General features: G+C 47.2%; 1 long non-coding RNA gene across 1 annotated transcript; it reads left to right on the top strand.

Annotated features, from left to right (window-relative positions):
* Nucleotides 1-1294: 1294 nt before the first annotated feature.
* On the top strand, nt 1295-1768 carry LOC137422602 (uncharacterized). The gene is made up of 3 exons (XR_010983528.1): nt 1295-1322; nt 1489-1565; nt 1698-1768. It is a non-coding gene; the product is annotated as an uncharacterized LOC137422602 (long non-coding RNA).
* The last annotated feature ends 8752 nt before the right edge of the window (nt 1769-10520 follow it).

Raw genomic sequence — 10520 nt, 5'->3', positions numbered from 1 at the left:
AGTGGAGTGGATGGTGCGAAGGTGTGTGTGGGGAGGATGGACCCCATCACGAATACCAGGGGAGGGTAGTTTAAGAGTTAGGTAGAGGGAGTAGGTAAATTGTGGTTGGATATTGGCATCTGTGGTGTATGGTGGAAGAATGGTGTTTGAATGGGTGCATTCGTGTCGTGGAAATGGCTGGGCGTGTGGCCTGTTAGTGTGTGTAGTTGAATGGGCACTCCGCCACTGTTAGGATGTCGGCCAGGTGAGGCCGCAGGTGGGCTCTGGGAGCCGGTAGAGTTGTTGTGGATGGGGCCCGAAGATCCGGAGGACGGACCCGGGTAGCCAGGTGCCAGAGAGGGCACCAAGTGGGGTAAGCGCCAAGGAGGGCCTTCCCCAGTTAGATAGGTTAGGTTAAGGAGCAGGTAAGCTCGGAGGCAACTGCAGTGGTGGAGGTGTGCAGGTGGGTAGACCTGCTGGGAGAGCCACACGACCCAGTCCTGAAATTGTGCAAAGGCACAGGGAGTTGAATCGGGGGAGTGAGACCCCAAATTGATGAAGCACCACAGTTTGGTCAATGGGAATTTGGTTCTTAAAACCGCATAGAGTAGGATTGCCAATGGATTTGCAGGGAAAGACCCCGGGTAGTGTAAAGTGTATTAAAGTCATTTAGAGGATAGTTAGGATTGAAATCTCCTTGCACCATCTGCATCCACTCACCTGAGGTGACAAAGCTCCACACCATGCCATGGTTTGTTGGTTTTATTATTTTTGTGCAAATGTTGGGATTGTGAGACGCATCATGACGTGGGTGTGACATTGTGCTGATGTTCCATCTCTTCCTCCTTATGAGGATTGATGATGAATTGGTGATGGCAAATTTTGGTCAGAGGGATTGTGGTGACGAATTTGGTATATGGGAGATATGGGGAAGGCGTGACGGTAGTGACGAATTTGTAAATGTGTAGGTTTTTGTAAATACGGGGAGGGGCAAGGGGGGGGTATTGTCGGTCACATGTGGGGGGCGTACGGTAGGGACGAGCTTTTCTCCGCTCAGTCTCCAGACGCACCTCATTCTGCATTACCTTGTTTGATGTGTACCCTTGCGCCCTGACCCATTACTCACCTGTCTTCTGTTCCCCTGTCTCCCACCCGAGGACTGTGCTCTCTGGGCACTGAGAGGAGCGTGCGGGGAGGTCGCGTCTGTGAGCCCGAACCCCCGCAACCAGCATGCTTGCATTGATGCACCACTTATGGACCGCCGTTCTGCGGCCAAGCACCACTTTATGGACCCCACGTTTTGGGGCCTGACACCTCTGCTGGGGACCGGCCATGGTGGCCAGGTAATCTCACTGGTGGCCCAGGGTAAAGGTGGCACCTATGCCAAACAGGTGGACCACCCTTAGTTGGCCCCTGTGGCCCTAAATAAAAAGTGGACGCGTTGGTGCCCTTTTATTTCTAAATACCCTTTTATTTCCAAATTGCTTCTCATCTCCTCTTCCTGTTCAGGCTGGAGTTCCCCAAGGTAGTGTTCTGGGGCCTGTGCTTTTTCTGGTCTTCATCAAAAGTGGACGTACCCTTTGGACGTGAGTGGGTGGATGTGAGTGGGCCTGTGTTTTTTCTGGTCTTCATCAATGATCTCTCTGACTCTCTTGAAAATCCTCTCTATCTCTTTGCTGATGACTCTACTCTCTGTCGCTCCATTCCTCATTCCTCAGATCGGCAGTCTGCAGCCTCCTCACTCTCTGCAGACCTGGACACACCTAGCTCGTCTTCACGCTGTTGAAACCAAAGCGTTCAGAATCATTGGAATCTCCCGCGATGAAGCTAACTCCAAGGGCCTTTCACTCACTCACCGCAGGCAGGTTGGTGGCCTTTCCGTCTTCTATAGACTCCTCTCTGGCCTTGCCCCCCCAGCTCTCTCTGGGCTCTGTCCCCCAAATATTCCTACAGGTCGCACAAGATCTGCCTGCAACCCTCTTATGGTTAAACTGCCAAAATCAAGACTTTCTGCTCACCTTCACTCCTTCCCCTTGTGTTTTATACCTCCCCCCCCCTTCCCATGCCTCCTCCCCCCAAGCCCTCTCCCTCCCACACTTCTCCCTGCTCTCAAATGTTGTGGTTGTGTGCTTCCCCTTCTCTCCCCATCTTGTCTTCCGCTCCCTCTTTTTGTATATTTTGTTTGTCTGGTTGATTTGTTTGTGAAATAAATGTTAGCTCTTTCACGAGCCTCGATTCAGTATACAAAAAAAACAAACAAAAAAAAGGCCGCAAGTAGAGGAAACGTCAGGAAGAACATCGGCCCAGCAGAGAAGAGGAAGACCACCACCAGTTGTTTCTTTTGTGTGTTATTATGATGAACTGGTGACTGTTGCACCGAATGGTGCTTTTGGTGCGGTTTTGGTGATTGGTGCTTTGGTGTTGGTGCTGGTGCGTCGATGCAATGTGCACACTGTGTCCTCCCTCCCAACAGGAATTTCTTTTTTTTGTTTCCCTAAAAGAAAAATCACAGGTCCTGGGTTGCGTTTTGTAAATAGTCAAAATAATGTCACTGTAAATAATGCTCCCCCACCGTTTATGTTTAGTTTGAAAATAATTCCGCAATTCGGTTAGCTGTGGCTGTGAAACTGTTAGGCAGGGTGCAACGCAATTAGCGGGACATATTTATTTGTGTTTTAAAATTGTCGCACTCAGGGTCAGGTTAATTGTAGAGGGTTACTACACCTGCGTGTCACACTAAAGTTAAAGTTTTCGGGCCGGGACGTCCCGTGAGGAAGAAGGGTGCAGTGTTGAGGATTTGAGAGCTGTGTGTGTAATTTGTGTCATGAATTCTTGTAAATACCTCAGCTTTGTGTGTAAAGGTCAAAGGTCGTCCTTAGTTAATCCATCGCACACACGTAGTGAATCATAAGTTTCCCTCAGTAGTTATGTCCTTAGTAAATGTCAGTATAAGGCTCTGTGGTCCACTAATTCATTGCGTTGCATCAATTAAATAAGATAGTTCCCCTTTTAAGTTTAAGTTCCCAAATCGCCTCTTCAAAGTGCCAGTAACTTTGGGTGGGGTTTTTGGCATCACCTTCACACCAAGACTCCATTGCACACGAGGTCATCTCGGAGCCGAAGGTGGGAGGAGTCAGCAAAGTGCCAGGAACAAGGCGTGGCTTTGCCAAAGCCTCCTCGAGGGGCAGGATCGGTGAGCCCTCGCGACCAATCGAGGCCGGGGCGAGCTCACCGATGGGCATTCCTAAGAGGCCGGCGGCTTGATCGCGACGCGCATGATAAAAGGGGGCGCGGAAGGACTGCGAGAGGGATGCGGCAGAGACGGCAGCTTGAACCACCGGAGCTTGAACCATCGCAGCTTGAACCATCGGAGCTTGAACCATCGCAGCTTGAACCACCGGAGCTTGAACCATTGCAGCTTGAACCATTGCAGCTTGAACCATCGCAGCTTGAACCACCGCAGCTTTGAGCTTTAACGGCGGCTGCTCACCTCGAGCACACAACAACCGGACCCGCATCCTTCCCGCCCTGAGATCCCACCTCATCCATCCAGCCATCCACCTCCTTCCAGTCATTCATTCCTGCCTTCATCCCCCGTGTAAGTCTGATTGTCGTCCGTCTTTTATGTTGTCCTGGGGTTAAGTAAGATTGTATAGAATAAGCTAGTATTTGCACTGTGTCTTCCTCTTCTTCTTCCAGTTACTTTCGTTATCTTTCCTTCTCCTTGGTTCTTTTTGATTGTGTACAATAACAATAATTAGTAATAAATCCCTGTTCTTCCTACTTTGTCTTCTTCTTCACATTCGGTCGCTTTCAAGGTTTCCAAATTGAGTGTACGTGGCGCGCTTCAGCCAACGCATATGAATCGGGTTTAGCCCCTTTGATAAACGGCTCACGCCGCAGTTCGCTTCGCTCGGCGCAACCTATCTATTACGCTGCGGCCGTGAGCGGGGGGGGGGGGGGGGGGGTTTCCTTGCGTACCGGGAGGCGCTGGTATTTAGGTCATAGGACGGTTGGGCCTAATACCCTACCCAGCGCTGACCGGGCGTGACGTCATACCCTCAGGACCACGTCGGTCAGTCATAGACGAGGGGATTAATCCCCCCTCGATAAAGGGGTAAAGAGGCCGACGTTGGGTTCCACAACAATATATTGAGTGTAGATTGGGGAAATGTGACGTGAGCAGAAGATGAAAAAACATTTTGAAAGCCCTCCCTGGAGGGAAGAATGGCATTGAGCAGACTGAGGAAGTTGGCCGCACAGATGAGTGAAGGGAAGAACAAATGGGTGGAGGTGAGAAGTGGATTTTGGGAGTTTCATTAGAAGTTGGTTACTGGGGAGAGACAGAAAGGAGGCAATAGAAGATAATGAGGTCACCAACCTGACTGTGATGCAGCACTAACAGACCAAGAGATCCAGCTTCATCACAGGACGCTCCAATGATTTTGAACGCCTTGGACTTCCTGGCATCAAGATATCAAGGGTGTCAGGCAGGGGTACCATCTCAAAGCAGAGAGCAATAGTCAATCAAGGTGGCAAAGAAAGACTGGGCATAAATTTAGGATGCCCAGTCAGCAGCTGGCTTTGAAGGTCAACTTGAATGGATCATTTGCCCAAGACATATCGTGGCTGATGGTAAGGCTGAAAAGGATGAAGACCTGAGTTTCTTCAAAAGGTTTGATGAGGAAGTTGATGGATGCGATCGCTAGACGTCTGGTCCTTTCATTAGGAAAGACAGAGTGAGAGTGTGACATTTGTCATGGTTGAAAGACATATTCCATGTACAGGTCCAGCTCCTGATTCCATCAAGGTTTGCAGAGAGGAATAAGGCTGCTGCCTGCCTATCTGCAAGACGAGGATGTTATGGTAGAGGGTTGAGTCATCAATGAAAACATAAGGATGTTTTTTCAGAGGATCAGTGATTGTGAAGTGATTTTTCACCATTGAGAGATTGGACCAAAAACGATATATACAGTCACGTGAAAAAGTAAGTACACCCCGTGTAAAGTTTTGACTTTTTCAACATATTTCAACATACAGCTATTTGATCTGCATTTCAACAATATTGAAAGATGAAGGTGATATAATTTAACAAATATCATGAAACATTTACATTTTTAGTCCATTGTATCTATCTATAATTCCAGTAATCTCTGTGTGTTTGTTTGTTTGTCTGTGACCGCTGTTTCTCGACAACCACGGGTCCGATATACTTTAAACTTGCCAGGTATATTGCTGGGGACCCGAGGATGTGCCTTTTCAAGGTTTCATATTAATCGGACAATTACTTACCGAGCTATGTCCAAAAAACGATTCAACCAATCAGAGAGCAGCGAGCTATCGCGTGTGCCGAACGTGGCGAACACACTCTGCCTCGGATGGCACATTTGAGAGCGTATTCATTTATTTCCCGTCGGCAAACTATGTTGGCGCTATGTTGGCGTTAAACGATGTTTTAAAACTAATTAAAACCCCGGGGGGATTGTCACTGTACTCGCAAGCCGTTCGCCGTTCGCTTTGGCGTTGCGAATGGACCAAAACATTTCATGCACCAAACCATTTCATGTAAAGCGTTCGCCGTTCGCTTTGGCGTTGCGAATGGACCAAAACATTTCATGGACCAAACCATTTCATGTAAATAGAGGGGGGGATATAATTTTAGATATAGATATAGTACGGGCATGCCCTAGTAATTTAAATAAACATAAATGCAAATTTCGCATGTGGAAAAAGTAAGTATGCGCTCTACCGAGTTCCGTTCTAGTTTTAAAAGCTTTTATTGATTTTTCAAAATGCTTCATTAAACCAAGGTTTCTGCAGCGAACTTCACATGCTTTCTTCCTCATCATCTTGATATCTTCCTCCTCTCCATAAAATTATTTTCCAAATCTATCGATCACACAAACACTCGATGCATCACCATCTTACAGCACAATTTGCTCCGTGCGTTCCATAATATTTAATTTTATCAAGGCAATGATAATTTTAAAAAGGGCAAAAACCTTTCATTTCACCAAAGTCTGCCTTCAGTTATGAGAATTGGGGATCATTAGAAGTCCAGTCTGCAGAGTACGCAAGCACATGACCCATTCATGTTTTTCAGTCTGCACCGCTCATGCATCACACAAACTCAGCTGCATGTCCACCTAGAGTCCCTGTATATTAGGTGTACTGGAAAGTAATGTCGTTTTTCAAAGAGGACTACACAGCTTAAAAAACGACATTACTTTCCGGTACTAGGAGGAGTGACAACTTGAAATTTGACGTCAATTTGTATCCATCGTGGAAATGCCAACGTGCCAACGTGCCAAATGCCAACGTGGAAAGAACAACGGCAGAATAAAAGAGATGAGCCATAAGTGAAACAGAAGGGGTTCTCTTTTCCAACTCTTAATTTACTTCCAACAATTTACTTCCACATAAATAAATAAACAAGACGGTCATCATGCAGAGCACAATAATGGTAAAATCCACCCCCCCCCCCCTCCCTCGCCCCCCAAAAATTGCCATGGTTACAATACATCAAATTGTCCGTTTCATTAAGATTTAAATTGACGATCTTAATCAAAACGTGGTTCCATCGGATATGATTACAGCACTCCACATACACGTACACACGCGGAACGACAACTTACCTGGCACAGAAACCAACCCAAAATCGGTTTCCATCTGAGACGAATAACTTATTTTCCCAATTTTTCTTCCTTCTGGCATCTGGATGGAATCTACACATTTTCAAACTCTTCTGAACAATCGGTGCATCCTATGTCACAACATTCTGTCATTTTAAAAAGAATCATGAGCTATCTTGTGCTCATTGAATGAGCTATCCATGGAAACAAAATGGTGTTCATGACCCACATGACTAGAAATTTGTGGGAAGCGTCATGTTGCTACTCCTAGTATATAGGGACTCTACGTCCACCTCTCCATCCCAAGTGTCCTCCTCTCTTTCACCCCCTGTTACTCCTAGTATATAGGGACTCTACGTCCACCTCTCCATCCCAAGTGTCCTCCTCTCTTTCACCCCCTTCCCCTCCCTCCCGGAATGTCTTGCTTCCACTCATCCTGCCACATGTCACACTTCACCACCCCCACCATGTGTCTTGTTCACCCGACCTCAGCCACATGTTTTGCTCTCCCATCTCCTGCTGCATGTCCCTCTTTCGCTCCCTCACCACATCCAGGGCTCCTCCTCCCCTGACTACATGTCCAACCCATCTCTCTCACCGTAAACCCAATCTCTTACTCCAACTGCTTCTTATTTCCTCCAACCCCTCCCTCACAATATGATCCACCAATATTTGAGATCTCCATTCTAATATTTCTGATCTCTCCTTTCAAGTTCCGGTTGACACTCTGAACATTGTTTGTGCAACAGAAACAGTTCTCCCACAGGATGTTTTGGATCCCTCTGTGTCTCTCCCTGGTTATTCTCTGTTCCACTTTGACTCTCCTCTCCCCTGCTCCGAACGTGGTGTTACCATGTATTTCAACTCGTTTTTCAATGTCCATTAGCAAAACGAACCTCTCCAATCACTTTGAAATACGTCTGGTTGTGTACAACTCTCCGCAACAACCTAACGTTTGGCTGTGTGGTATACTGTCCACCCAATGACGACGACACTCTGTAATCCTGTATTTCTACTAACATAGAGCAACTTGTGAAACCTGGTGTTGGCTTAACGGTTAAGGTGCTGGCTTGGGATTTCAGGGTCCTGAGTTCAAATCCCGGTCAGTCATTGAATTAACACCAGGTGGGGTTGACTCAGCCTGTTCATCCTTCCGAGGTTGGCGAAATGAGTACCAACCTCCTGGGATCAATGTGCCATTCGAGTATCCTGTGTAGGAGTGACAAACTGACCAGGATTGTGCCCAATAGTCAAGAAACTGATTCGGCAGCCATATGCATCTGATGATGCGGGAGTGGACATCATCATCATCATCATCATCATCATCATCATCATATCAACTCGTAATGACTCATCTTAACTCTCTTTCTCATCTGTGGTGATTCCAACTGTCACCTGGCTGCCCATATCTCTTCTTGCTGCTGCAAGGGAGCGACCTCCATGACATGGAATATGGCTCTTTGCACACTCCAACTTGCAGGGTCTTCATACCCTCTCAGAAAAAAATTGGACTTGCCACCATCTCCACAGCACCTGATATTGATTCCGGGTGGGAATATTTTCACAAAACCCTGGTATATTGAATCCTGTGGAGATGGGTTGCAGTGAAGGAGCTCGCTTTCTCAGCTTTAATCAAAGCTAACCTCACCAAGGGCAATTTTATTTCATTTCCAAGCTTTCAAAACAAGTGTTTACTCCATCTTTCAGCACGCTAAAAAACATCATCTTGGAAATCTCAAGGCCGAACACTTCAGCCAGTCTCCATCCTCAAATCGTGGTGGCGCCTTTACAAGTCTGACTCTGGTGTTGGCTCCCACTCCATCTTGTCCCTCTCCTCAAGCTTCAAGCCTGTCCGTCCGGTGTATATATATATGTATGTATGCCCCTCACAAACGTCCACCAATCAGAGCTGATGATCTGGTCACATGACAGGGGGACAGCATTTAGTAACCAATACAGTGGCAATTCTGGTGGCGTTCTTAGCCCGCCACTCTCTCTTCATCGTATCCCGGCACCTCCGGTAGATGGTTACATGAGGTTTTATACACGTTGCCTTCACTTAATCCCTCAATATTACAAAACACCACCCTCCGTATGGTGCACATTCAAAATCCTTAAGCTGATGTGTTGGTACCTACATATTACATCGAGATTGGCTGCCTACTTGCACATGCACCATGCTACTCTATACAGCTCTATCTGTTCTGAGGTAATCTCTAACCCCTTCCATAAACATAGCAATATATACAGATATGTAACATACGTAGCATATGTAACAATATATACATCTAACCTCGTGTGTACTATATATTGTTGCGGTTTTGAGAACCCACACTTCTTGTAAATATCACATCATTAAAGGTTAAGGTAGCAACCCATAGATAGGCCACAAGCAACATGTAGGTCACCATAGGACTTAAGTTATTTCATTGGTATGTGTATAGATAAGGCCATGTTTCCAATAGTTGAATCTGCGTTGTGTCAATCAAATAAGGAGTAGGCCCCATTCCATCCATTTTGGCAGCCTCCCTCTCCAAGCGACGCCATTACGCGCCCTCCTGTCTGTACCCCACGGCCCTCCCAATTGATACGTGCCTTGCCAGCAGCCTTCGCTGCCGGTGAGCTCGCTCAATGCCACCATAAGCCAAGAGGTAAAGCCCGAGAAAGGAGGCAGAGCACAAGAATGGAGGTGTGGCCACGTCAACCTACCATCAGGGCGGGGCCGGTAAGCGATGACCAGCCAACCAGGGCTGAAGTAAGATCGCCTGATAGGCGTGGCTTTTGGGCTGGCGGAGCGATCGCTGGTTGACTTATAAAAGCGCGAGCACAAAGCCCTTTTACAGGACTGGTTGGAAATGCGCATTGAGAAGGACTCTCGTAGGAACCTTGTGCTAAAATGACTTGTTGGAAGGCACTTGTTAAAAGAGGATTTATGCAGCGGCGCTCATTAAAGAGGACTTGTGGGTACATGCGCTTTATCCAAGAGGGCTCGCTGGCATTGGCGTTTCAAAGGACATGGGAGAGGGGGCGTTTGGTACAAGTGTGCAACTATTACGAACGCCGCCAGGACACCAGCCTTCCCTCCATTATATAATTGTCCGTTCGCGTTACACGACACGCGGAGCTGCCTGCCGGGTTTCGTCCGCTGGACCGGAGCCTGGACCGGAGCCGGACTGGAGCCTGGACGTGCTGGTGGCCATCAACCTGTTCCACCCTACCATCTACAATCCCCGTGTGAGTGTCTGTATGTCAGACGGGCCCGTTTGTCCAGGGAATAAGATAAGACTGTTTAAGGCTGCCCTGTGTGCTTCTTCTTCCTCTTTCTATCTTGTACATTTCTTTCGTTTCCTCTTCTCCTTCTTGTACATTTGTAATAAATTGCTGTGTTCTTCCTATTTTCTTGGTTTCCTCTCCATCTGATCCATCAGTCTTTTCTCTCATTGGGTAAGTGTGGCACGATCGCAACCGCTATAATTGGGCCTAGTCCTTGTTAATGGCCCGATTCGCGGCTCGCTTCGCTCAGCGTGTCCACTAACGCCGTGGTTTGGGCGGGAGTTATTTCCTTGCTTCATGGTCGGTGTTAGTAATTAGGTATTAGGACTAAGTCGACCAATAACCCTATTTAATACCGACCGGAAGGAACGTATAACTTCCAGGTCGCGTCGGCCAGATCAAAGGTCTAGGGGATTAACCTCCTCCCCCCCCCCTCCCTTGGTAAGAGAAGAGCCGATGTCCGAGATCCACAACTATATATATATATAGATATATATCTATATATATCTATATATATAAAACACAGTTTGTGTGTGTGTGTGTGTGTGTGTGTGTGTGTGTGTGTAATGTTACCGATAGACTCCTAAACGGAGAGGCTCACGTACTTAATATTTGGCACAGACATGGCCATTGAGC

The sequence above is a fragment of the Myxine glutinosa genome, chromosome 2 (assembly GCF_964187855.1).
Source record: "Myxine glutinosa chromosome 2, kmMyxGlut1.1, whole genome shotgun sequence".
In the NCBI taxonomy this organism is placed as follows: Eukaryota; Metazoa; Chordata; class Myxini; order Myxiniformes; family Myxinidae; genus Myxine; species Myxine glutinosa.
This window is presented reverse-complemented; position numbering and strand designations above follow the sequence as displayed.